The following is a 27,927-nucleotide window of genomic DNA, read 5'->3' as shown; positions in this document are numbered from 1 at the left end:
GTTGATGTATGGCTGGAAACTAACATGATATTGTGATTATCCTTCAATTAAAAATAAATGAAAAAAAAAAAAAAAAAGCAACCAGGGAGCAACTGGACTGGAAGGAGTCTTGACAGGGGGCCAAGGCCAGCCCCACATGCCACCTTCTGCTTGGCTGAAGTCCCCTCCTCCGTCTGATGAGCCAATGCAGAAGAGAGGAGTCAAAAGCTATTGTGGCCTGGCTTTGTTGGGGTGATAGTGAACATGGATCAGGACATGGATTAACTTTAGGAGGCTGGCTGTCCCCAAGAGCTCTCCCACAAGGACAAGATCTCCCAGCCGTGCCTTTATCTGCCAGCTGATGAGAGTTACTCCTCATCCCAGGGATGAACAAGGTCATCAACACAAAGACCAGACCAGCTCCCTCCCTGCTCAGATACGTCATCATTCAGCCAGGCAGTGACAGGATGAAAAGAGGGCAGGTAAGTCTCAGGGACAGAAGCAAGGTGACAAAGATTCATTATACTTGGGTGGGGGCATGAAAAGTCACGGGGTCAGGGAGGTGTTCCTAGGATGGGACAGTGTCATAAAGGGTGCCCACTGGGACAGGAGGGTGGGCAGCAAACAGCAGCTCCACTCTTTCTGGACCAAGGGCAGCAGCCCTGGTCTCAGAGCCCTGTTGCTGTTCTCATCAGGAGAATCTGTGCTGCTGAGGAAGACATTCCCTCTGGTGAGTAGGGCTGTAACTGCTCCCTTGGGAAGTGGGTGTTAGGGCACAAGGAGGGGAGAAGAGCCCTGCATGTTTTGCCAGGGTCAACTTTTGCCTTCAAGAGCACATTCTAGAAAAAAACTACAGGATCTTCACTTCAGCAAGGCTGCGGCACAATCCCAACACCTCCCTGGTGAGCCCTTCCAGCACCTCCGAGGGTGGGGAGACAGCTGCTTGTTCCAGTCCCCCTGCTGAGCTGGGATGGGTGGGCTTTCCATCAGGGACCAGGGTCAGAGCAGGATGAGGGGTCCACAGGGGTTACAGTGGCCCTGGCACACACAGAACTTAGAAACTGTGTAAGAACATTAACAACATTCTGATTTTTCCCGTGATGAATGCTTCAATCTTTTTTTCTGAAACGTGAAATTATATCCAGTTTTCCCCCTCCCATTTTCCAGTGCTTTGTCTGCTCAGTGTGCTTTGGGGTAACTAAGTTCTGGGTGTGGTCCCACGAGGCCCAACCAGAGGGACTTTGCTAACTGTGCGGAGGCAGCCTGGATGCATCACAGCAAGAATTAAGTCTAGACGTGCAGCGCTCACTGCCTGGAACATATGAGTCACCATTCCTGAGGAAGAGAGTGATGTCCTGGCCGGCTCTGCCCTCCCCCGGGCTGCTCCTGGGGAGCCCCTCAACCCCTTCTAGAGGTTTGGGGGACTGAGAGTGGGCCAGGTGTCTGCAGGGCCATCCAGGGCAGCCTGTCACCCCAGAACTGACTTGTGCCTGCAGCCTCCTTTTCCTCTGGGCCCCTTCAGTCCTGGTCAGAGGGTCCTCACATCCAGGCTGTGGCCACTGCAACCTCACTCAGATCCCATGTTCACTTTGATACCTGTTTTGCAGATTTGTCCCTGGAAATTGTCTGTCAGCACCTGTGTATCAAAGCAGAAGCTGTAGCCTGTGTCATTCTTGCCCTTGTTTCCATGTTGCTGCTGATGCAACGGGGCCTTGCTAAGTCCAACTGCATCTCTTGCCAGGATGTCAGGGTTTCTCTCGTGGTGTCAGAGAGGAGCGCATGGTATCAACAACCTGTTTGATGCCGTGAATCTTTGAGTTTTCTCATCAGAGGGCCCCAGCTGGCTTCCCAAGTCTGAAAGCAGCCGACAGAAATCAACGGTGAGAACGGCCATGTGGCCACCAGCGTCACAGCAGCCAGGCCTGTCCCGGAGCTCCTACAACTCCACAGGCCCCCACCCCTCCCTCCCCTCCCTCTCTGGCCCCAGCAGGTAGATGATGTGATGAGGAGGGAAGGGCAGAGAGCCAACACTTTGTACAACAGCTCCAGTTTCCACTGTCATCTCGAGATATGTGGAATGAAAGTCCCTGTACAGTCATGAATGCGTAATGCCTCAGTCACAGCCTCACAGCCTTCCGTGCCTCAACGAGGGAAAAGCAATCCCACAGCTCCTTCGTGGCCACTGGGGCCTCACTCAGACTCAGCTCCTCAACACGACAGAGGGTCGTAGTTTCAAAAAAAAGCCAGGGTGGTGGTTTGTTTCAACACCGTTTGCCGTGCTTGAGCAGATGCACTTCATCAAAGCTCTGCTGGCCTGTGGGCTGCCTCCTGGCAGATGGACAGCCCCTGCCCCCGGAGGCCAGGCGATGACCTGTGGGGGTTACCTCCGTGTGCTCCAAAAATATCCCGACCCTTTCTACACTCTGCAGTTCATGCCAAAGTAGGTGCACACCTTCCCTGAGTTTGTATGTGTTGATTTATTAAGCAGCGAGGGTTCCTCACAACCTGGTAAGATTAAAAAAAAAAAAAAAGTCTTTCACTTCAGCTTTTATTGTTGTTATTTTTTGCCTTTTTAGTCTTCTTGGCATGAACCCAGGTACCTCTTGGTAGCTGTTGTGTTGTCTCCAAGACGACAACCTCCGCAAAAATGATACCCGTATTTCACAGAGGATGGGCCTTACCCTGGTCTCTCTCCACCCCATTTAAGAAAATTCCAGAGTTTGGCTAGCACTGTGACAGCCTGTCAGAGGAAAAATATTTGGCCAGAAGCTATAAATAGCTACCTTCTGCTGATGTATTATAACAGTGATGGTTATAGCAGTGGGGAGCAGGTCTGGGTAAGATCGTTACTGGGCAAGGTGTCTGATACTTCCTCTCAGCCTCCTTCAGGAATCTCCCACATCAGTGGTTCTAAACGGGGGCCATTTCTGCCCCCAATAAACACGGACAGTGTCTGCAGATATTTTTGGTTGTCACAACTGCGGAGGGGGGAGAGTGCTGCTGGAATCTAGAGGGTAGAGGCCAGGGAGGCTCCTAAACATCCTACAATGCACAGGACACACCCCCCATCAAAAAGTGATCCTTGTGCCAAGACTGAGAAATCATGATGGTATCTGCTAAGAGTTGGTGATGGACAGGGAAGCCTGATGTGCTGCAGTCCATCGGGTCGCAGAGTCGGACACGACTGAGCAACTGAACTAAATTGAAGCCACCCCCAATTTATATGACATTCCAAGTAATCTGTGGCATATACAGACAAACTTAGGGTGGAGGAAAGGTCACCCTTCTTCAATTCACTTAAACGTCATGAAAATGTATCAACCATGTCTACCTGTGTAAGGACCTGCAGACAGGATTGCAGCTCTGCCCTCCAGAGATGCCAGCACTGAAGCTGCCAGTGGTGGCGAGAGCCCCTCACATGAAGGGCTGGGAGACAGAGGGGCAGACGAACTCCCTGTGACCTGGAGGTCCTCTGAAAGGAGAATTCATACTGTAAATATGGACAAGGAAACCTCTGCCCTCAAAGTGGGAGGAGAAAGCGCTAAAGGCTTGGGAAGAACTGAGCAAAGACAGAGGCCTGCCTGGCGGGAGAAGACCTGAAGTCAGGCTGGGGGCTCTGGCATGGGCTGTGTGGAGCTTCGGGACAGAGAATGAGGCCAACCTTCTTTTTGTTGCATTTACTTTTTTTGGAATAACAGGCCACATGTTTCTGTTTCAGATTTTCATAGCTTTCCCTTTGTTTGCTATGGTAACATTACTATTCAGTTGAGAATCTTGCCATTTTATGCAGTATTTAAAGGGGGGAAAGGGTTTTAGCCTAAAACGTAAATTATCAAGTTCCTCCTGCGGCCAGAACTAAATAAGATTCTGTACTTGGTTCAGTCACTACTAATTTTCTGTGAGACCCAATTTGTTTTTAGAAAAACTCGCTTTGAGTATGTATATGCAGAAGGATCTCAGAATCATGATGTTCTAGGAAGGAAAGAAACCTCAAGAAGCGTTCAGTTTTGGTTTTGTCCAGACCAGCAGACAGGCTCTGGTCATCCCCACTGTACACGTGAGACCTAACATTTCTGTACATTTCAGACAGAGAATCAGTCTACACTAAATGGCAGGATATTTCTCTTGGAAACATGGGCGAAGGGGTATAGTTCTTCAGTTTTGCAGAAGAAACCATTGTCCAAGTGGTTCTGCCCAGAGTTGATGACCCAGAGATCAAGGAGATAATCTTTGCATGTGTGTGTATGTGTGTGAATGCAGGCCTAAAGGGCAATAAGAAGCCACCAAGCTCGAGATTTATAGGGATGAGGTGTCCTCATCTCTACTGGCCAAGGGAGCAGAGCCAATGCAATCTCCTGGAAGCAGATGTGGGAAGAGCTGAGACTATTAACAGCCAGCAGTCAAAGCCCATCTGCGGACAGTGTATGTCCAGGGATTCCTTGCACACTGGAGCCATTTTAGGAAATGCAGACTTTGGGCAGAGCAGACAGCCTTCCTTGGTAGGGGAAGGGGATGGGTCTCCTCAGGGATCTTGAGTGCCTGTGGCTACCGAGAAGCTTGCTCCAGCCCAGATTCCCTGAATCCAGGCTCCCTGGGGACCCTCCCTGGTTCAGAAGCTCTGACTTGATTACAGCTTCAACTGAGATGACCTTGTATTTTCCCGTCAAAAATGCACCCCTTTTCACGTCAACATGCCCAGTGTGGGGATCATTACCACATCATTGTCTCACTCCAGGCAGGACCCACCCAGGGAGAAGCCCCGATTTGCTTTCTAAGGGACCTCCCTAGTTTATCATAGCAAATGGATTATTTCCTCAATACTGGGTCACTCAGTGTGTGACTCAGAGAGTTGCTTTTTTGTCAGGTCATGCGATGGAGAAGGAAATGGTGTGGGGAAGCACCAGATCCTTGGCTACCCATTTCCTAAAGCAAGCCTTACCCCGGTGTCATTCAATGACGCTGGCAGCCTTCCTACCCGCCAAAAAAGAACTAAAAAGACAGATGTGTAAAAATCAGATCCTTTTTGTGGGACAACATAAATGCTTTATGAGATCTTTTTATGACAGCCACTAATCACTTACTCATCTTTTGCTCAACCCAGGGATGGTCCCCTTCAGCTCAGAAAAAATAGAAGAAAGGCAACTCCCTATAAAACAGGCTTTGGTGGTATCCATGACAGGGAGGGGAAAGTGGTGAGATCATTCCTGGGCATGGCTTCTAGAGATTGGTGGTAACTTCCAAGATAACTAAGTCTTGGAATCAAGGTCATAGGAACTGCTTCCATCCCATGTGGGAGAAGCCCAGGCTGCCCTATGGATGTTCAGGCTCCTGGCCACTGGCTGTCTGCAGGAAGTCACTTGTGCATTTGCAGAAGTGAGTGATTGGGACCAAGGCACCGAGCTGTCAGTGGTTAAGGTTTCTTTGGAGTGGAAGCAGGTACACAGCACAACTGCTGGGTGTGGCCCTTCATGTCTCCTGAGCTTTCTAACACTCCTGGTGACACAGGAGTGATTCGCCAAAGGCAAAGGGCACTTGTGTTACACCGAGGCTCTTTTTCCACCTTGGGTTCCAGGTCTTCTTGTGCAACTCCGGGGGCCTGCATCCTTGTTCGCAGAAACTGTGGAGTCAGAGGGCACCTTATTCCTCAGCCTGACCCTCTCAGGTGCTCAGCGGCTGCCTGACTATGGCCATCACTTCTGGAGTCTGACCTGCAGATTATTCATCAGAATCTTTCCAATGCCCCGATGCCCTGCTCAGAGCTACCATTTACCAAGCGTGGATTCTTGCCAAGTGTTTCCATACGTCATCTAACTTAATCCTCACAAGGATCCTGTGCTCAGTTTACGAGAAAGGAACTCTGTCTGCGCCGGCCACATCCACGCACACCTGGTCTGAGGAGACCCAACTAAAGGTAGGAGACCAGACAGGCCCTGTTTGAGCATCCTTATAGCACTTGCTATCTCTTTACAGGTCTGATTTTTCAAATCAAGTTGCTATTCAAAACTCTAGGCCTCCTACTGGGAAAGTGATACCAGGAAGATGGGGGTGCCTTGGGTGTGGCTGGCCTGAGATAGTGAACGACTCATGGCAAGAGCAGTAGGTCATGGGGAATCCCAGATAGCCACACTAGCTATTCAGTGTCTGTTTCCCAAGAGAAGCTGAAATCTAGGTTCTGGTTTCTGTCTTATATAGGAAACTTCTAGTTTTAAATGTTGGCAATTGCTTAAAAAACAAACCAAACAAAACTTGTTTAACCCCCTACAAGCGAAGTAACACATTTGGGAGCTGCTTTGTAACTTCTAGGTTAGGTTTTCCAAGAGATCTGTTGTTGTTCAGTTGCTAAGTCATGTCCAGTTCTTTGTGACCCCATGGACTACAGCACACCAGGCTTCCCTATCCTTTACTATCTCCTGGAGTTTGCTCAAACTTATGCCCATTGAGTCGATGATGCTATCCAACCATCTCATCCTCTATTGCCCACTTCTCCTCCTACCCTCAATCTTTCCCAGCATCAGGGTCTTTTCCAGTGAGTCACTCTTCACATCAGGTGGCCAAAGTATTGGAGTTTCAGCTTCAGCATCAGTCCTTCCAATTAATATTCAGGACTGATTTCTTTTAGGATTGACTAGTTTGATCTCCTTGCAGTCCAAGGGACTCTCAAGAGTCTTCTCCAGCAACATAATTCGAAAGCATCGATTCTTTGGCACTCCGCCTTCTTTATGGTCCCACTCTCACACCTGTACATGACTGCTGGAAAAAACCATAGCTTTGACTATGTGGACTTGTGTTGGCAAAGTGATGTCTCTGCTTTTTAATATGCTGTCTAGGTTTGTCATAGCTTTTCTTCCAAGGAGCAAGCGTCTCTTAATTTCACGGCTATAATCTCTGCCAGCAGTGATTTTGGAACCCAAGAAAATAAACCGTCACTGCTTCTACTTTTTCCCCCTTCTATTTGCCATAAAGTGATGGAACCAGATGCCATGCTCTTAGTTTCTTGAATGCTGAATTTTAAGCCAGCTTTTTCACTTTCCTCTTTCACCCTCATCAAGAGGCTCTTTAGTTCCTCTTCACTTTTTACATTCAAAGTGGTATCATCTGCATATCTGAGGCTGTTGAAAAATATAGGCTAGAAAGTGAAAGTGAAATCGCTCAGTCGTGTCCGACTCTTTGTGACCCCATGGACTGTAGCCTAGCAGGCTCCTCCGTACATGGGATTTTCTAGGCAATAGTACTGGAGTGAATTGCCATTTCCTTCTCCAGGGGATCTTCCCAACCCAGGGATCAAAGCCGGGTCTCCCATGTTGTAGACAGACGCTTTACTGTCTGAGTCACCATAGGCTAGAACAGGACTCATTATTTTTTTTCACAAAATAAACTTTTTATTAGCGTGTAAAAAGTCCTTAAAATTCTAAAAATACAAAGTTCTAAAAAATACAAATGCTTAGGTATTTTTGTCACTAAGTTTATTTTCCATATTAAGACCACCTTCTATTCATATGACAGTTTACATGCTGCATTAAGATTGAGGCTATCTTCCCATTAATCGCTCACAAGGCAGCTTTGAAGTAGGCACTGTTACCTGCATGGGTGCAGACAGGGCAACGGAAGCTGAGTCTCAGCCACTGACCCGAAGCCGCAGGACCACACATACCGACAGCCTGAAACGCAGCCACGGCTTCCCAGCTCTACTGGTCTTTTCATTCAGTACATCCTGATTTTCAGTTTCGGCCACCAGCACTACTATACAATAAGTATTATTCATTCCAAGCCACACCAGTTTTTCCCAAGTCAGCTCCAGCATTAAATAGAAAAGAATTAATAAACACCCCTTTAACCTAGCACTTAGCTTTTTTGTTTAAGAGGCCAATAAGGGAGAAGGTGCTAGCTCTTAACCAGAGGTTGGGTGTGCTGAGTGAGTGAAACAGGGAAACCTGAACCCTCTGCAATTATCTGCAACACTGTGTGGAGCCCTGCGCTGGGCTGCTTTGGGGAAGGAGACTGGAGCTTTCTCCGGAGAGGGGGGTCCAGCTTTCCTGGAGAGGGCACGAGCTGTGCAAGTCTGACTTCAAACCCTGATCTGTGTAAATACTGAATCACAAATTAGGCAACCTGCCTAAATCTGCAAACTAATTTCTCCCCAATACCTTCCTCCATCAGGAAGATGTGACTCAGGTCACTTTGCATCTGGAATTAGTCACCACCAACTAATTTAATCCCTCGCTTATTAATGGCTTATTAACATGGACCCAGCTATGTTCCTGTAGGACAGGCCTCCACAGATGTTACCTTCAGCAGACCTCAGACTTTATAACTGGTTTCTTCTTACAAGGCCCAAGCCCCCTTTCCCTGTCAAGAACATTGCAAAACACTTTTGAACAAAATATAATCTTTTTATAAGGCAATAATTACTTTGTGCTAACAATTACATGTTAAGAACTCTCCTACACTGTTGATGGGAATGCAAATTAGCGCACCTACTGTGGAAAATAGTATGGAGGCTTCTTTAAAACTAAAAATAAACTGCCAGGTGACCCAATAATTCCACTCCTGGATATATATCAGAAAAAAGCAAAATGCTAATTTGAAAAGATACATGCACCCCAATGTTCATAGCAGCATTATTTATAATTGCCAAGATATGGAAGCAATCTAAATGTTCATCAACAGATAAATGGATAAAGAAAATGTGGTATATATATACAATGGAGTACTGTATTATGCTATGCTTAGTCACTGTGAGACCCCATGGACTGTAGCCTGCCAGGCTCCTCTGTCCATGGGGATTCTCCAGGCAAGAATAATGGAATGGGTTGCCATGCCCTCTTCCAGGGGATTTTCCCAAACTCAGGTCTACCGGGCAAGCCCAATGGAATACTACTCAGCCATAAAAAAGAATAAAATTTTGCTATTTGTAGCAACATGGATAGACTTGGAGGGCATTATGCTAAGTGGAATAAGTCAGACAGAAAAAGACAAATACTGTATGACTCACTTACATGTGAAATCAATAAGGTACAACAAGCTGGTGAATATAACAAAAAGGAAACAGACTCACAGATAGAACAAGTCAGTGGGGAGAGGGAAGGAGGAAGGGACAATATAGGAGTAGAGGATTAAGAGGTACAAACTATTGGGTATAAAGTAAGCCAAAGGGATATATTGTACAACATGGGGAATATTGGAAATATAATAACTACAAATGGAGTATAACCTTTAAAAATTGTGAATCACTATACTGTACATCTGTAACTTATATTTTCAACTACACTTAAGAAAATTTCTTAAGGAATATGTAAAAAGAAGAACAAAGTAAACAACAAAGTAGCAGGTATTTCTTCTATTAGAAAGGCTTTCTGGATAGTGCAAGAACCCGCTGCAGGAACTTCTTACTAGATGGTACAGAGTATCCAGGGCCTAGAGTCTCACCTAATTCATCGCCTTTGCAACTGTCTGTGGGAGACAACATGCAGAGAATTTTTATAACAAGGGCTGAGGAGCCCCCCAGAAACAACATCAAAGGGAACCATGGCAAAAGTGTGGAGTCAGGAGGCCTGGTCTGATACCCAGACTCGCACCAGCTCATAGTGTAACTGGGGACAACATATTACCTCTCAAGGGCTCCTGAGCTCCTGTCTCTCTGACAAAATGACATCTAGGGAGAGGAACGCCAGAAGGGAGTAAAATCAGCCATCCAGAAAGCTGCTCCACATTGATCCTAGAAAGCCGGGACCCCACATCTTTTCATGTCCACAGAGGATGCTCACAGCAAGTGAGAAGGCCCCTGAGAAGCAGAGACACCTGTAAGGAGGAAAAGGCACATTTAACCTAAACGAGCATGAAGAATATTGACTTAGGGCTGAACAAGAAGTCATGCGAACTAGATACACTGAGAAAATACAGAATATTCCTGTATTTTCAAGATACCTGACCGACGAGCCAGACCAGAGTGGAAGCAGCAGTTATAGAGAGACTTGCTGCAACCACCCAGCTTTTTTTCATTCTCCTCTCTTTCCTTTTGAAGGGAAATCAGTGTCACACAGCGCTGTTCATCCGTTTCCCCAGCACAAGGGTTTCTGAAGAACATGCCTTTGAGGTGCAAAGCGCCATGGGGACAAGCATGGTTGTGGAGGCAGTACCAGGCTTTGTGGCACACTGATCAGATTCATATTTTTCTATCGCAGTAAATACGCTTCAAGTAATGGAACTTATCAGCAACACTAACCATGGCCACACTGTTCTTTTATTTCCTAAGAAATAACCTTTTCAAAAGTGACAAAGGATGCTGACAAGGGCCCAGCCATGGGGGTGAGAATGACTCAAGTGGCTAAAAGGGCTCTCGGCATGGTTCGCTTACTGCCTCACTTGGTTTGTGACAGAAAAGTGGGTTGAGCTGATGCATTTCCACACCCTGAGGCCTCTGCCAGCCGCATGGGGCTGCACCCCTGCCAGGGCCCAAGCTGGAGAAAGCCTCTGATGGACAGGGCTCCAAAGACAGCACCAGACACCTTGATGGCACAGAAAAACAGGAAACTTTCTGCTTTCCTTGGTTAAAGACATGGGAACCCCAGTGTTTGTTTCTTTTTTTGCTGCCCCTCTATTAGGAGAAATACGAACTTCACAAAGGCATTCCCTGTCCACTTTGCAGAAATGTCTATCAAAATTAGACCACAGTCAAGGAGAAGACATCCTACAGGCTATGGCCAAGCGACAAGCCTGGAGAACACACCTGACCCAGGGTTACTGCTCAGGGCTGCAGCTCCATTCAGGAGAACCCCCCCACTGACGCCTGGGTTCCAGAACCTGTGCACAGGATGTCAAAGGTCACTCCTGAGAGACTTGGCGTTAGCAAACACAGCAGTCAGACCCTTGAGTAAAGCACATGATGACAGAGGAGGGTGGTCCTCAAGGGAAGGAGAGTGATGGGGATGAGAAGAACCAGGGCCTGCAGGGGTCATCAGCCCCTTCAGTGAGCAGTCGGCTCCCCCAGGGCAGTGGGGACTGTTCCCATCTCTAGGGAGATGAGCTTTCCCTCAGAAGCAGGGCTATTTCATCAGGCTTTCCCACAGCCCAGAGAGAACACTTCATGAGATCTTCTGAATCCCTCTGTTCTGATTCCACATCCATCTCAGCTACTGCAGTTTCCTAGGCATCCTGATAATGGGCGTCTACTGGAAAGGTGTCTGCTCAGAACGGGTAACTGGCACTCAGCCTCAGGACCTGACCTGTAAGTGAAGCAGAAATTGTAAATGATGTCTAAAGGCTGTGAACAACTTTCTGCTCCCACTGTCCTCCCAGACACCAGGCTCCTCCCTCCCTCCCTCCCCCACTCTCCCACCAGCCCACAAGGGTCATCCCTTGGCAGCTGAGACAGACAGCCAGAAGAAGGGGCCAGGCACCCGGCCAGGGCCTGGGGCCCTGCATGCACTCTGGATGGTCCACCACATTCATGCTGCCACATTCAGAGCTCAAAGCCTGAGCTCTGAGGAGATAAGCGTTTTAGAGCAATATGGTTGCAGTCTGGTTTATAGCCTAGTTTCTGGTGTGTTTGTTTTGTATGAATTATTGCTCCGATGGCCTGTTCACTCCCAGGGAAGAGATAAAAATCTGGTTTTTGCCCAAAGGGGAGGAGCAGATCCCCAAGCACAATGTCCTCACAAGGGCCATGTCCAGGCTGAGGACAGCAGGCAGCCCTGCCCAGCACCTCCAGCCAGCCGCCTCCTTGACTGGTTCATCATGTGCCTCTCAGAGTTTGCTGAAAGCCAGTGAGATTCCTAAAACAAGATGGGATCAAGCCACAGAAAGCAGAGCCCAGCCCAGTGATAATGATGGGGAGAAAAATGGCCTCTAAGGGGGAAAAGGGGGCAAAGAGGTGAAGTACTGTATAATTTAAATTCATTTTGGGAGACTCTCCCCAAAACTGACTAGGCCAAGACACCACGCTGGTTACATTTTTTCTTAAAAGACAAAAAAAATTCCCTGGAGAAAGGAAGCAACTCTGGTTATGACCGTTTTTCTTTCAGCTTTATCCCTTAAGCAGTAGCCCCTAAGCAGCAGGCTTGGCACCAACCCCCTCCCCCACTAACAGGGACATATGACAATGTGTGGAGACAGTTTTAATTGCCGCATCCGGGGAATGCTACCAGCACCAAGTGAGGGAGAGATGAGGAATGTTGTCAAACATCCTACAACACACACCACAGCACCCCCACCTCCAACAAAGAATTATCCCATAATGTCAAAGAGCCACTGCTGAGAAACCCTGCCTTCAGAGGCTGATGCTCCTGGTCTCTCACCAACTCACATGCCAGTAAACCCAACAGTGTACATGAGGGTTTCATAACGAGAGAGAGCTCGATGGTGACCGAGAGTCCACAGCAAATCCTGGGCCATCAAACGCTTTGAACAGGACCAGCAGTCAGCCCTAGTAAGCCACTGCTCTCATCATAAGCATCATCTTCTGAACTCCATTAAGCAGACAGCCTCTCACTGTATTACAGTCAAGTGATTGGTGAAAAGAGTCCCAGGAAACCTCTGGCCTCCAAGAGTTTACAGAATGAGCTGGAGAGTAAAGACTAGACATAAAAAGGTGAGATGAACAAATAAAGAAAGAGAAAAATCGGGTCATGCCAACTGTGCAGGCTAGAAGCTGAGTATATTCTAAGAATGGTGACGAAGGGTAGAGCTAGTTGAGTGAGCAAGGGGGCACTGAAGGAATGAAAGAGAAGGCCTTTGGGGAGCGTCCATCAGCACCTCCATTTATCTACACTTTCACAAAAGCATGCACTGCATGCTTCCAGACAGGCAGAGATGCAGAAGGCACGGCCCCCGTGCCTCTAAGATTCATACACAAATACGCAAAAATTTAAAATGTCATTTTGAGAGGTACAGCCCCAGATGGTATAGTGTTTGGAGAAGGGGGCGATGCCTGCATGTGGTAGAACTTGCATTTGGCCTGGGCCCAGAGCCTGGGTGCCTCTGGGGGAAGCTGAACTTGTCTGTGAGCCCCAGACCAGGGACACAGGCTGAGGATTAGTTATCAGGCTGACAAGAATTTCTGTAAAGAATTTCTGACTTAAGATATTTGTTCTGGCTTGTCTTTTGGTCACTCAACAAGACTCTGTGCTTCAGTTTCTCTCTCTTTCCCATTTCCAAGCAATTAAGACCATCATGTTTTCTTGTGCTCAGTCTCAGTCATGTCTGACTCTTTGCTACCCCATGGGCTGTAGCCTGCCAGGCTCCTCTGTCCATGGAATTTTCCAGACAAGAATACTGGGGTGGGTAGCCATTCCCTTCTCCAAGGTATCTTCCCAACCCCAGGACCGAACCTGGGTCTCCTGTGTCTCCTGCATTGACAAATGGATTCTTTTTACCACTGAGCCAGCTGGGAAGCCTTGGTTAAGGCCACAACTGCTCTTATTAGGAAACACAACTCTGTGACGTCCCATGGAGCCTAGTGGCAAGAACCATCAGCATTGGTGAGGTTCAAGGGAGATGTTAGCAGCTCTGACTCACAGCGCATCTCGTGTTTGTTTATGTGCCTCCAATCTCATTCAGTAACAGCAACTTAGAAAACTGCCCAGGCGAAAAGTCACATGTTTTGAAGATGTACTGATATTTCAATGGCCTAAACATTTTCCAGGACCAAATCTTTACCAGAGCTGCAAACAAGCAGGCAGATGGACTGCCCTGGGAGCTTTCTCCTCTACAGTGAACCCACAGAAAGGTCAGCAGCCGGACACAGAAAGAGGAGAAGGGTCCTGAATAAACACAGACAGTTTAATCAACCATGAAGAAATCCAAGAGTTGACTGAAAGTGCTTTGTCAGGAAGAGAAGAGAGGCCCCTGCCCTCAGAGAAAGGCGAGGAAGGTTGGAGGTCACTTAGCAGCAGAGATGGCCACGGACCACAGAGGCCACCGCAGAGGCAGTGAGGGCCTGGTGGGGATGTCAGGGAGGAGAGGGGAGGGGTGGAAACCAGCATTTGGGTATTTCCAAAGAATCAGACAAATAAATGTTCCCTTGAGAGAAAAATGAAAATTTAACTGAGTAAGAAAGGAAGATACTGTTTTTAAAACCACCATAATTACTTAAGAGTTGGTTACTCCTTCAAGCTTATGTCCATCGAGTCTGTCATTTCTGATTCCAGACTCCTCAGGGAATTTAAAACACTGGTTTATTCAAATTACATTGATGTCCTTTACTTGCATCTAAAAAAAATCAAGGTCAAGCTAGGTTGATGTGAGAAAGAGAATTTAGATGAATGAGGTCTGACACCCAGTCTCTGGCCCTGTAATTACTTCCCTTTGTAAACCTGAATACCCAATCAGATGGATGTCTTCTCCACAATTTTTGTCATATTTATGGAATACCTTTAAACAATGGAATCTGGAACCTCCAGCAACATCTGTGTCCAAATATATCCAGGTCTGTTTGTTTATGCTTTTAATTGAAAGTCAATTTTAGACCAACTACTCTATGGTATCATTGAAAATGCATATTTTTAGAAAATTCTTGAGAATTTTGCAAACCATTAAAGTAACTTGACATCATACTTTATATTTCTCAGCTGTGATTGCTGTTGGAATGAAATCAAGGGTAGCATTCAAAGACGTCTGCAGCCTGAAAAGGTTTGCATAAGAATTCTGATTCCACTAGAAAACGGTTTCTTTCAGGATGACTACCATTTTCCAATGGCTCATGTAATATGGTTGGTTTGTTTCCATTCTAATTAAAGACGCAATTCATTAAAGAGTCTTTAACTTCATTAAAGCAAAGTTTTCTGTTAATGTTATCAAGCATTGATGGGGTTCTAATCGGACTTTCTCAGCAGGCAGGAAAACAGCTTTCAAACGCTCTGATTTTGTATGAAATAATGCTCGTTTCTACACAAGGACTTTCATTTCTGTGAGCTGGCCTGGTTAAATGTTTATTCCTTTATGCTCAATCTAGTTTATTTGAGTCACAGGTCTATGGGCCGAATAATATGTATAGAAGGATTATTTGTACAAGAGAGCAGTTGTATTTTTTATATTCAATCTTCAAGGATTAGGAAAATTTTAAACCAATTAAGAACTCCCATCACCAGCAGTTTCTTAGCAGGAAATTACTTTTCATGGCATGTGGGAATTATCATGAACATAATTTTCCCTTGAGATGGTATGTTGGTACACAAGAGGAGTGTTGGACAGGATATCCAGAGGAAGTGATAACTTGCACATGAGGAAATGAGTCGCTCTCTTCAAGGCTAGATGATAGGAGACCAGGGCATGTTTTCCTCATTTATCTTTTCATTTTTAAAAGTCCTGGAATTCAGGTACATCTTGATTGTTCAGGATAATAAAAAATAGGTGAGGCAGGGATAGAAAAACCACAAATGGTGAGTAAAGTTGGAAAACTAGGGATTCGTTTTTTTCCTGTTTATCTACCTTTACACCGAGCTGTGTACTTTAGTTACCATGGTCTCGTGGTAACTCATGTCGCAGGTCATACCATATAAAATCACAGAGACAACGACAGGCAGGAAGAGAGGCCGGGCCATGTTGTCTGAGTAATACACACAGCCCAGGGTGTTGTTGGATGTGAGCCTGGGTGCACCGCTGCCTGATGAGCCCAACCCAAGAGCCTACAGACTGCCGTCTCACCTTTTCTCCTGCCTCCGCCTGCCCCCTAGTGGACGATTGTGGGAAAGCGTGGGAGTCCGCCTGAGGGTCTTTGTGGGGGCTGAGGAACGGCTCCCTGAGAGCTGGCCTCCCCCAGCCGTGCTCTGGCCTCCGCCAGGCACTCTGTCAATTTCCTGGAGAATCGGGGCTCTGTGTGGGATGCTATGAAGTGTCCCTAGGACGAACACCATCATTTCCTGTGTCATTTTCCCCATTTTCCTCTACCTCTGCCCACCTTGATACCCAGCTGGCCAGCACCTTCCCTTGTGCAATCCCCACATGAGACATGCTTTTTATACAGAGGACAAATTATTCCTCCTTTGGGTCCTGCAAACCGCAGAGAACTAACACAGAATGGCGCTACTGAACTCATTCCCACTGTAGGAGCCCCTTATGTCTCCCATATGTCCCGATACCCATTCATTTATTCGTCAGATACCTACTAGATGCCGAGCCCAGTGCCAGGCCTCTGAGACATAGAAGAAACGGGGCCAAGGTTCCTGCCTGGAGGAGCTCTGGGCGAGAGAAGGGACAGTTCATCCATCAATCGCCATGTGATGAGGCTCACGCCACTGAAAAGACGACCGCGCTGTGCTGCGGGGCGAAGGCGGTGGGGGCAGAGGCTTTTGGATTTGTTGTGGATTCTCGTCACAACAAGGTTAGCCCAACAACCGCTTTGTTCAAATGACTCAGAAAAGTAAATGAGGCTGGCACAGGCCGTCCTGACACCACACACCTCTATAATACCCTGGCTATGCTGCATGTTTTCATCTCTGCCCAAGTCACAGTGATCTGACTGTCCCAGCCGGTGTGGATGCTGCTGAGAGGAGGCAGACAGCACCACGAGTTCTCCTAGATGACGCATTGCTTGATTTTCCCGCTGTGGCAGCCCTCAGCTCCTGCCAACACTCTGCTCTGCTTTGCTCACTTCAAGCCTCCCTTAATTTTTCTGAGGCCTGGGTTTTCCACATCGCTGATTCACAGAAATGGAAGACCTAGAAAGAAAAAAAAAAAAAAAGGTAATTATCTCAAATGACTCAGGAGCCCTCTTGGACCCTGTGATCTGTGTACTGACTTGCACTGTAAAAGCTTAGGGTAATAATATTGTTATCTGTGTAAGAAAAGCTGGAAGAAAAACAGATTAACATTCTTCTGAATTCCTGGCTCCTGGCGAAAACTAGTATAGCTAGGATGGATTCTCAGCCAGGGCCTGACAGCTGAATACCTCATCCAGAGGTGACGGTACCTGTAAAGAACTCTGGAAGAAGACATGTTCCTGGGACAAGGGCCCCATGTGCTCATCTCTCTCTCTTTCTCTCTCTCTGATGCACTAAATGTTTGTGGGATGAAACATTTACTGAAACATTCCAGTCCGTCAGGCCCTGGAAGAAACAGACTGAGAAATGAAACCGGCAGGCCCTAGACCCCTCCATTTAAGATTCATGAGCAAATAAGAGGAAATGATTTCCCTGCTACAAAACTGCTGAGAGAGAGGACAATCGAGGAAGGATAGGAATCAACTACGGGAGAGGAGCGGGTAGCGGGGCCAATCCCCCGCCCCGCGGGGGCAGGGGAGGAGGGCTCAGAAGCACCTGCAGGTGCAAAGGGAGGCGCCATTGCGCCCCCAGCGGAGAAGGGCGGAGGTGCATGTCGGCCGCAGACCTCTGCCAGATCTGCGCTGGGGTTGCAGTGACACAAACACGCGGAGCTCCTGAGAAAGGGCCCCCGTGATCATTCTGGACCCAGCACAGCCCTCCCCACCTCCCTGCAAAGGAGCGCTGGCACGAGTCCCCAGGGAGGCGGAGCTGGTGTGGCTGCATGAGTAGAAGAGGTTAAGAAGGCAGACCTCCGGGAACTGACCCCAAATCCTTCCTTTTCCCTGAGGCGGTTGTGGCCTGGGCTAAGGGAAGTTACACATAGCTATAAATGTTGTGCACTTCTGCAAATTTTGTATTAGTCTAAAGAAACTGGTACATTCAAATTATCCTTCTATGCCCTAGCTTTGGGTTCCATTAAATCCTCATACTTCCTGCATTTGTTTTTCTTCCATGTACCCTTAATAGCGCCCAAAATTCATTCCTTTCAGGTCAACAAATACTGACTGAATGCCCACTCCACTCTTTGCCGGGTCATATTGGGTACCATGAACACAATGTCAGCAAAAATAGACATAGTCCCTGCCCTCATGGAACTTACAGGATAGAAAAGGAGATGACCTTGATGAAATAATCACACAAATTAACACAACATTGCAATGTGTGGTGATTTGATCAAGGTCATCTCCTTTTCTATTGTGTAAGTAATAAGGGGTTTGATTTAATAAGAGATGTCAGGGAAATCTCTGAGGAATTGGCGAGTGACATGAAATCTGAAGGAACAGGATTAACTAGGGCAAGAGGGTCTGTGCCCTTCTGTGGTGGGATGGTACTTGTGCCTTCAAGGTCGTGAAAGACGCGAGTGTGAACAGAGCACAGAGAGGGATGGGTACAGGATGTAGGACAAGGCTGGACTCGAGCCAGGCCATGCACAGGGAGCCACTGAAGTGTTTAAGTGGACAGGCGATGGGGTCAAATGTGCACTTTAGAAAGATTGCTCTGGATACAAGAGCTTGGAAAGAAGAACATTTCAGAAAGGGTCACAAGTGGAGGTCATGAGACCAGTGAAGAAGCTGTTACAGGTAAATTCAAAACTAGGAGAAGAACCATGGAGGAGAGAAAGGGGGAAGATCCCAATTAGGAAGCACAACTATCAGGATGTGGTGATGAAGTAGATAGGCCTACAATGTATTCCACACCTTCACCATCTCCCAACAACCTCCCCTGCAATAAGCCCTCTCTTCATGGGCTAGATTGCCATCTGAGATAAAAATGCAACTTGCCCTTCTTCCAGATTTGTCCCTAAAGATGCCTTCATGGTTTCTTTCTGGCCTCCTCTAAAAATGAAGGGAAGGAAGGTCTGTGATGCCTGGAACATATCAAAGGTCATGGGTTGAAATGACAACAACTCAGATTACAGGACTGTCAACTCCCATGACCTTAACTGAAGGGCTGAGGGGTTGATAGCAGACCAAGAGAGCTTTACAACACTGCATGCTGCTACAGCACTGGATCTGCTGATTGAGTACTTAACATTCATGTACTGTCCAATTAAAGTATTCTTCTACCACATGCTTAGAGAATGCTATGTAGGATTTCTGCATTAGCTGGGGGTGGAACTAGCTACCACGTGTCCTCCTTTACCTAAGACCCTTGCTTCTGCAAAACAGCCATTGATCTGTTCCAGGAATGGTGCTTTATCACTGAGCTGTGCTAGGTACCAGGAACTGGAAGATGAATAAACGCCTCCTGCCCTCCAGGAGCTGTTGCCTAGCAGGTCTGCCAATCAGGACCACACCGTGTGGGTGCCACAGCACAGGTGGAGGACGGGGACAGGCGCTCTGCCTGGAGGGCTTAGGAAGGCTTTCCAGAAGACCTATCTGAGCCAAATGTCAAGGGATGAGCAGGAATTTAGATGGAGAACAGAAGACAGGTTATTTCAGGCAGAAGAAACATCTCATATAAAGACACAAAAATACATAAGAGTAAGACGTGGCCAAAAAACAGGCCCAGAGGTGATGGTAGGGGCTGTAGCTGGAGGTGAGATTGGAGACAGACCTCTGGTGGGGTCACTGGAAGTTCCTAACTACCTGCTTAAGGGAATATTAGTATTAATACTAGTGTTTCTATTTTATAACAAATTACTCCAAAACTTAGGTGCATAAAACAACAAACATATATTATCTCACGGTTTCTGTGGGCCAGGAATCTGGGCATAGCTTAGTGATCCTCTCGCTCAGGGGCTCACAGGCTGTGGTCATCTCAAAGTTCCACAAGGGAGGCTGATCTCCAGGCTCACTCACATAGCTGTTGGTCAGCCTCAGGTCCTCACTGTCTCCTGGCTGGAGACATCAGTTCCTTAACACATGGGCCTCTCCACAGGGAAGCTCCCAATATGGGCAGTTGGCAAAAAGATAGAAGGAGAGAGAGAGAGAAAAGAGAGGGAGGGGGCTGGTGGGGAGGAGACAGAGGGGGGGGAAAGACATCTTCTGTAATTTAATCTCAAAAACTGGCATCTCATCACTTTTGTCATCTTCTGTTTGTTTAGAGGGTCACTAGGTCCAGCCCACATGAGAAGGCAGTTCACACAGGGAGTGAATACTCATAGGTGGTGATCACTGGGCTGTTTTAGAGGCTGCCCACGACACACACCATAGCTGTTTCAGGCACGATCACAGCATTATCTCATTCTGCATAAATTATAGAGAAAGGCATATAATTTCACTGCATATTAGTTTGTTTTTGTCGATGGGTACACTCTGGTCCTCAGGAGCCCTGAAGAACAATGTGCTTCATTTCACATCTCTCCCTAAGGATTTTATACAACCCACTTGGCACTCACACTGTTATTATTAGATGGATTCAGCCAAAAGCTGCCTGTGTGGGTAGAGATAGGTGGGAAGGTAGGGAGGCAGAGAAAGGAAGTGATCAGGACCCCAAATTGAATAAAGAAAAAGGTTACACGCCAACTGGAAATTAGAAATGAATCTGAGTGGAACTAAGCATTGAGGTCGACAGCTCATATGCGCGATGCCAACTTGCCACAGCTTGGCAGTGCCCTTGGTTTTCCCACACGCAACTGAAAATAGCTAGCATTCATCCTGAGGGAGTGCTTCTAAAATAAGTAACTACTGGGAGCTATACCTCACTGCTCATTCAAGTTGGAAGCAGTCTGCAATTATTTTGCCGAAATTAGATACAAATTAAGTTGCCACTTCCGGAACCCTTTCTCCTGTACTATATCACGGGAAAAGGACACTAAATTTCGAACTCAGATATTTTGGATTTCTTAAAAATAAATGTGATAGCTGATAGGATACCCACAAAGGCATATTATTGATACTAATCTCCTGTGAAACCTAATCTCTTCAGGAGCCTGATTTTCTGATTTTTCAGACCTAGGTTAAGCTGCTATGGACACACAGTGACAGTCCCGTAAAGATGACTGAAGGGGAGGATGGCACTTGAATAGACCTGTGGCACCATCACTAAATCTATCAGGGACAGAAGAGAGAGGACTAGTGTAGAACTGTCTGCTGGAATGGATATGGATGGTTCTGCTCCCACTCTTTTTTGGGTGATCTGAAAGCTCTCAGAATCTTCATCCATTTGGGTATAGAAAATCTACCATGTTTTTAAAAGCAAACCAGAATAAACACACATGCAAACAAATAATAATAATGATCATTTGGGGGATCTCCTGTTAACCTTGCCTAAAAAGGACCTGGCATACAGATATTGTGGGTATTTGGGGGGGGGGGGGGTTTCTGCCATGGAAGAGCTCCCAAACTGTATTATCTCCTTAATAAAATACCACTTTCTTTTTTAAAGAATTTTTTATGTGGACCATTTTTAAAGTCTTTATTGAGTTTGTTACAATACTGCTTCTGTTTTATGACCACAAGGCATGTGGGATCTTAGGTCCCTGACCAGGAATTGAACCTGTACCCCCTGCATTGGAAGGCGAAGTCTTAACCACTGGACCACCAGGGCTAAAACACCATCTTCTCTGAGTGTCCCTTGGAAGAAGTGGATGAATGTCTAAAAGCCCAGCCGTCCTGGAACCGAGGAGGCTGTTGTCCTGCAGGGTTGGATGCTTCCCCACAAGTCTGACTCCCAACTTCCCTTTGCAGAAGGCAAAGATTACTTTCTTCTCATTGTTGCAGACATTAGTCACAGCTGAAGCACAGTCTCCCCCCATGCACCCCACATGTCTCCACCCTTTATCCTTATCGTGATCTGGTGAATCTTAGAAGTGACCAATGAAATAAAGAGCTCCAGACGAACTTTCCTCCTCGGGGAAGGTGTTTTTTGTCTCCATACTTCTCAAACAAAAACTTCTGAAAGGTCCACTAAGCAAACCCTTAAGATGGTGACCCTTTACAATCTCATTTTAATGTTAGGGATTATTTCATGCCTTGTTTAAATTTTGACGTTATAGTCAACGTCTCTTTTTCCAGATTTCTTAGGGCTTGGGAGAAAATGAAGCTCAGTGGAATCAAAGTAAACAGTGGTCTGACATGAACTGGTGTCAGCAGTGGCTCCCCACTCAGCTTGTGGCCGTCTCCCGCAGCATGTTTCCTGGGAGTGGGGAGTTCACCACAGTATTTATCCTGACAGAAGAAGCACAGACACAGTTTCTGCCTGCCTCAGGTCAGCCCAACATTCAAAGCAACCACCCTTTGTGGACATCTTTCTGCCTTCCCAGAACTTAACTCGGCTTAAAAAAATCCCTTTCTGAAGAAGCAGGGCTTTCAGGACAGAGTCATACACCACGCAGTGACAACCTGAATGGATTCCTGGTAGAAGGGCTGCTCTTCTTTGTCTCCTCCAGACCACTGACCCCAACCTCCTAGAAGCCACCCCATGATCCCTGAGTGGGGAAAGGGGAACTCAGATCCATAACCCTGCACTTAGACATTCAAAAGATGGCCAACGAGGAGAGAGAGAGGGCTTAGCATGATTAGCATCCTTTTTCCTTTTCTGATTTCAAAGTAAAAAACAATGCTTAACCTCTTGAGAAGTTAATTCTGGGGAATTAGAATCTGCAGTGGGAAGAGGAGTAAGATCACAGGGTGAGCAGGGAAGAGGCTGCTCCCTGTTCTCTCCCTAAGTCCTCTCCCCTATGGCTCCCACCTCCCCAACACACACACACACACACACACACACACACACACCCTCTCACCTCTAAGTCCTCTCCCCTATGGCTCCCACCTCCCCAACACACACACACACACACACACACACACACACACACACACACACGTGTTCTCTAAGTCCTCTCCCTTATGGCTCCCACCTCACACACACACACACACACACACACACACACACACACACACACCCTCTCCCTCTCCGTGTTTCATCCAGTATAAAAATAGCTGTCCAGAGTCTGTTATTCATCCCCAAGCAGCAGTGAAGAGTGGGCCTCCCTGCGGTGCCTGCTGCCCTTTAGGAGCTTAGACTATCAGGTGATGCCTCACGCCTCCCATTCCCCACGCCTAGTTGGATAAATGTCCTCGGTGACCTCAGACGGTTTTATTTTAATCAGCAGTATGGTTTTTTGAGAGGAAAATCCTCCCCGGCTTTCCGAGTGGGCGGGGCCCTCCCCTCCTCCACGCCCGGACCGCAGTGCCAGGGAGCGTTTCCATCTGTGCTGGGAAAGAACGGCCTCTCTGTGCTGCCTGGCACGTTCAGCGCGCGGGCGCGGAGGCGGGAACACGCTCTCCCGCAGGGGAACAGCTTTCCAGGGGTCTTGGGGAGGCTATGGCCTTTGCTAACCAGGGCAGGCGCCTCCCTGGTGGCCCCGGCTCATTCCTGGCAGGATCACTCCATCCCTACCTGGGGCACTGATTCCCCCGAGCCGGGGAAGGGAGTCACCTGGCCCCGGGTGCCTGAGGTCCGGCCACCAAGGCTAGCGCATGCGCGGAGAGGGCCCGAGGCGCTCGCGGGCTCGGCGCCAGGGCGCAAGCGTCAGCGGTGGGGCGGAGGGGCCCCTTCAGAGAACCCAAGCCCTGTTGGTCCAGATTTCCGGAAACGCGTTCGGGACACGGCACTGTTGGAAAAGAGTCACAGAAGGCTAAAGGTCCTTTGAAGGGCGTTTAGTTCGTGCCTCCATTTTACAGATAAGAAAACTGAGGTCCAGGGAAGTGTTGGAAACCGCCTGACGCTGCACTTGTGAATTCTGCAATCTGGGACCAGATCCAATTCTTATTGTCATGGTTTAGGCACTTGTTCACTGAGCATTTATCTAGCGCCTGGACTTACCATGTCCTAAATGTGTGTATGGTATGAAAGATAACCACAAATACATCAGAAGCAGCGAAACCGTGGCCATGGGAGACTTGGGCATAGAGTGACACAGTCCTGGGTTTGATTTGCTGCTTTGCTGGCTGGATGGCCTGGTGAAGCAGTTAACCTCTCTAAGCCCTAGTTTTCTCGTCTGCAAAACAGAGATTAAAAAAAAAAAAAAAAAAAAAAAAGGACCTACATACTAAGGTCACACACAGGGCTTAAATGAGATAAGGTGCACATTGCTTAGCGTGTAGCCTGCACTTGTAAGTCACTCAAACAAATATTCACGCAATGTTTTGAGAAGTCAAAAGTGCTAGGCTCACAGGCGTTCCTGAGACAATCACAGTTCTCATTTCCAGACAGAAGTAGGCACCAGAGGGAAGGTACTTTCCCAAGCACAGCACTTGGGGAGACTCGCACAGGGTTACGTGACCTGGCAAGACAGGGAAAGGAGGAAATGGCCTCTGGTTATCTTTCCTCCTGCTGCCTTGTCCAACCCCCTCCCTCTTCCCTTCCTCCCCGCCCAACTCTCACTGTGACTCATGGTGGCTGCAGAGATACATTGGGGCCTCTTATCAGGGTGAAATATGTTCTGTGAGGTGGTGCAGTTTATGTTTTTCTTAGGTGGACAGGGCACAAGAAGCAGCAATGGAGTTAAGTGGACAAGAAGGAATAGCAGTTAAGCACCTAAGGTATTAGACTCGAGTCATTTGGAGTCACAGATGACCAGAGTTGAAGACCATCTGATACAATGATGGTCCCTCCTATTAAGGAAGAAGCAGTGAAAAACTGTGAAAGGTAACACAGCATCAAATTTTAGATTCAAGTTAGAGGCCTGGTTTTCTGCGTCCCCAGAGTTCATTCATCCATTCACACGCTGCTTTGAGGACCCGTTATATACTGCCAGGTACAGGGGTCTGCCTCAGTAAGCAGGGAAAGGGGAAAGGAAAATGGGAATTCAAGACTTCCAGATTCTTTGTGCAGCTTCATGGATGGTGATACCATTTAAGAAAGATGGTGTGTTTTGAATATATATTTTTAATGTGCCTGTGGAACTTCCATGGAAGACTTCCAGGAGGCAGTTAGAAATATGGGTGCCAAGCATGGGAGAAAAGCCCGAAGATGCCCACTGGGGAAGGGTCGACATAGAGGTGGTCTCTGAAGCTGCGGTGGGACTGAGATGACTCAGAGCAGGCAGGCTGAGAAGATCACAGTGGGGATGAGACCCTGACAACACCAGCTTCCAAAGACTGAATAGGGATCTTGAAGAGGCAGCAGGGAAGTGGGAAGAAAACTAGAAGAAACAAAAAGTGGCATCAAACAGTGCAAATGAGACTATTCAGGGTGAGGAGGTAGTAGGGAGCGGGAAATGACACAGAGAGGCCCAGTGCACCCGCCCTGGAATGTGCCTGTTGAGCTCAACAATGAGGAAGTTATTACTGACTCGTGTGACTCCAGTTTCAGTGGGAACATGAGAGCAGAAACCGAGTCCCAGGGGCTTAGAAGTCGATGGAGGCAGGCCAGAGAAGCATCAGGGGGAGTGGAGTGAGTACAGCCCACTGCTGCAGAAGAGCTGGCAGGGAAGGGGAAGTTACAGCTGCGCGTGAGTTTTTGTCATTGCCTTTCTATTGCGGGAAGCTGAGACGTGCTTAAAGGGTAGGGAGAAGCAGGAAGGGTTAACAAACAGGACAAGGATGGGATCTACGTAGAGCCTCCACAGGGGCGAATGAGAGGAGAGGGGATTCTGATCCCAGATAAACCAAAGGAAGGATTCCTCTCCCGTGGTTCTTTTCTTTCTACCATGTGAGAGAAAGCAATGCATTGGGAAGGTTTAGAAACAGACTCAGGAGTTCTGCAAAGCAAGGTTCGTCTGTGTCAGGATCCAGCTATGGCAGCCATCAAATGCACGTGGAGCTGTGCCAAATGCCACACAAATCCTGTAAGTTAGATGCTGTTATTCCCATGTCAGTCAGGTCTCCAGATAGCAGGTGATTGAAACCCAGCTCGAACCAGCTAAACCCAAAATGAAGCCTATTGGTTTGCTAAACTGCATCTACTGGCTTTAGGCATGGTTAGGTTTGGGGGCTTGAAAGATGTCAGAAGGAATAGGGATTATTTTAAAGTTATCAGTGTGCTTTTCTCTTTTGCCTTTCAGAGCATATGGATTTAGTCTACTCAAGTCATTTATCTGCTGCTGGGGGATGGGATGGAGAGTCTTGCCAGGAGGTATGCAAAGAAAAAGAAAACACTCAGCTTCTGACGTTCAAAAACAGAGTTTGTAACAAGACTATAGCCATGTAATTCAAGCTCTTACCTTGAGAAAAATAACCTCTACATCCTATAACCTTCCTCTTTAGCAGATGAAGGACTGGATTTGGTAGACTAAACTTTGGGTTTTATGTATGGGAGGTCCAGACAGAAGGAGAAAGGGGGATTGTGGAAGGACAGAAGCAGCAGAACAAGACCAGAGGCGAGGAAGGAGCAACTTGTTTAGGAAAGTATCAACTAGCCCTGCAAACATGGGAGGACCTTATCCTCTGCCATTTGCAGAATTATGAGAGGGACAGCCTGGGTAGTCTGGTGTTGGTCAGATAAAGGGAGGCCCACAAAGGACTTTTTAAGCTATGCTAGGTCCCCATGTAGCTTTGAACCTACCTGGATGTAGCAGCAAACCTGTGTCCAGCTTGCCAGGACGATCACTGTGGTAAGGTGACTCAGCAGTCCTGGCTGCAGGTGGACCCCTGGGACTAGGACTGACAGGGAGTCAGAAGCACCTGGAAGAGCAGAGAAGAGACCACGTTAGCCCGGAAGCACTTCCTCAGACTTGAGTCTGTGCTTATCAATCAATCGTGTCGGACTCTTTGCAACCCCTTGGACCGTAGCCCACCAGGCTCCTCTGTTCATGGGATTTCCCAGGCAAGAATACTGGAGTGGGTTGCCATTTCCTACTCCAGGGAATCTTCCTGACTAAGGGATCGAACCCATGTCTTCTGTGTCTCCTGCATTGCAGGCTGATTCTTTACCCACTGAGCCATCGGGGAAGCTGAGGGTGGATGACAAACTCGCCGTCCATAGACTTCACATCAGAGGCTGGCAGCATGTCCAGTCCAGGCAAAACGTGGACCTTGTCCTGACAGCCAGACATGGTGCCTCTATGCCCAACAGTGGGTGCAAGGCCACGGGTTCCTTTTCTCTCCACACTGAGGAGAGACACAGAAGCACAATCCCCACTTCTACCGCTACCATATACACCCTGCAGGGATGACGACCAAAGCATTTAAAAATCAGGCTCAGGCCCTGACCAGTCTTAATGGAGTGCCCTGCTGTGTCCAAGATTAATGTCTTCATTGATGGATTGTGGGAAGCTCAGGGAGAAGTCCCAGGGAGGGGGGGAAAGGGAGGTGCTTAGGGAACTCAAGGTAGCACTTGCTAACCAACTACTCCAGGTATATTTCAGTATTTTTATTAAAAAGTTCAGTGACAATGTACAGGTGAATATTGGCCAGACACCATCATCTTCATCGGTGGAGAAGGAGATGGGAAAGACCACCTGATAAACTGAGCATGTTCTCAAAGGGGATATTGAAATTATTGGATTGTACCAAGATTTAAACTCATTTTAATCCTTACTAACCTGTGGAAGGCAAGATTGATTATGAGTAAACTAGAGAAATTACAATGTTAATACATCCAAGTTGCAGTGTGAGCTGAATTTACCTTTTGTCTGCTTTCCTTTGTGTTGGCTTCACTCTCAGGCAGAAGCTCCCACTAGCAATTCCAAAAGCTAAAACACATCTTTCTCAACAGCGCCAGCAACAGTCCCAAACCAGGCTCCCACTGGCCCATCTTTAGTCATGTCCCCGTCTCTGAATCAGTTCCTGATTGGTCAAGCCCAGATCACATGACTATTTCTAACCTCAGGAACTGAGAATGGGGAGAGACATGGCTTTTCTCAAAAACAATCTGGATACCATTAGCAGAAATGCTGTACTGGTTGTTATGGAGGCAGGTGCAACAGAGGCACACCACGTCACGTTTTGGGAGGTTAACTTTCTAAAACTCTCAGCTTTGAGTGGAGTGTTTCCACAGCATGAAGTGAACTGGCACTGTGCACTTATCCATAAATTGTTATCAGTGTAGATTGCTAATGTTGAAAAAAATCACCAACTAGGGACTTCCCTGGTGGTCCAGTAATTAAGACCCCAGGGGCACAGATTTGATCCCTCGCCAGGGAACTAGATCCCACATGCTGCAACAAAGACCAAAATTCCCGAGTGCCCTGGGTAAGACTCAGTGCAGCCAAATCAATAAATAGAAACATTAAAAGGAAAAAGATAATCATAAACCAAGGCAGAAAATTTCTCTTCTTAAATTTTCTTACCATAATAACTAATTTCTGATC

General features: G+C 47.4%; 3 long non-coding RNA genes across 3 annotated transcripts in view; 2 read left to right on the top strand and 1 right to left on the bottom strand.

The window, feature by feature from the left end:
- The window catches only part of LOC129643983 (uncharacterized), a 33,782-nt gene extending 22,959 nt beyond the window's left edge, over positions 1-10,823 (bottom strand). Inside the window, exons 1-2 of the long non-coding RNA XR_008710640.1 lie at positions 10,706-10,823; positions 9,588-9,777 (exon numbers count right to left, since the gene is read on the bottom strand). This is a non-coding gene — a long non-coding RNA (uncharacterized LOC129643983). The remainder of the gene's footprint in view (positions 1-9,587; positions 9,778-10,705) is intronic.
- Positions 226-14,680, top strand: LOC129643981 (uncharacterized). The gene is made up of 3 exons (XR_008710638.1): positions 226-461; positions 5,552-5,890; positions 13,619-14,680. It is a non-coding gene; the product is annotated as an uncharacterized LOC129643981 (long non-coding RNA).
- Positions 591-2,479, top strand: LOC129643982 (uncharacterized). Its single transcript, XR_008710639.1, has 3 exons — positions 591-709; positions 791-881; positions 1,147-2,479. It is a non-coding gene; the product is annotated as an uncharacterized LOC129643982 (long non-coding RNA).
- Positions 14,681-27,927: the final 13,247 nt, after the last annotated feature.

Source organism: Bubalus kerabau, chromosome 2, assembly GCF_029407905.1.
Source record: "Bubalus kerabau isolate K-KA32 ecotype Philippines breed swamp buffalo chromosome 2, PCC_UOA_SB_1v2, whole genome shotgun sequence".
Lineage (NCBI taxonomy): Eukaryota > Metazoa > Chordata > Mammalia > Artiodactyla > Bovidae > Bubalus > Bubalus kerabau.
The sequence above is the reverse complement of the archived record's forward strand: the minus strand, read 5'-3'. Positions and strand labels throughout refer to the sequence as shown.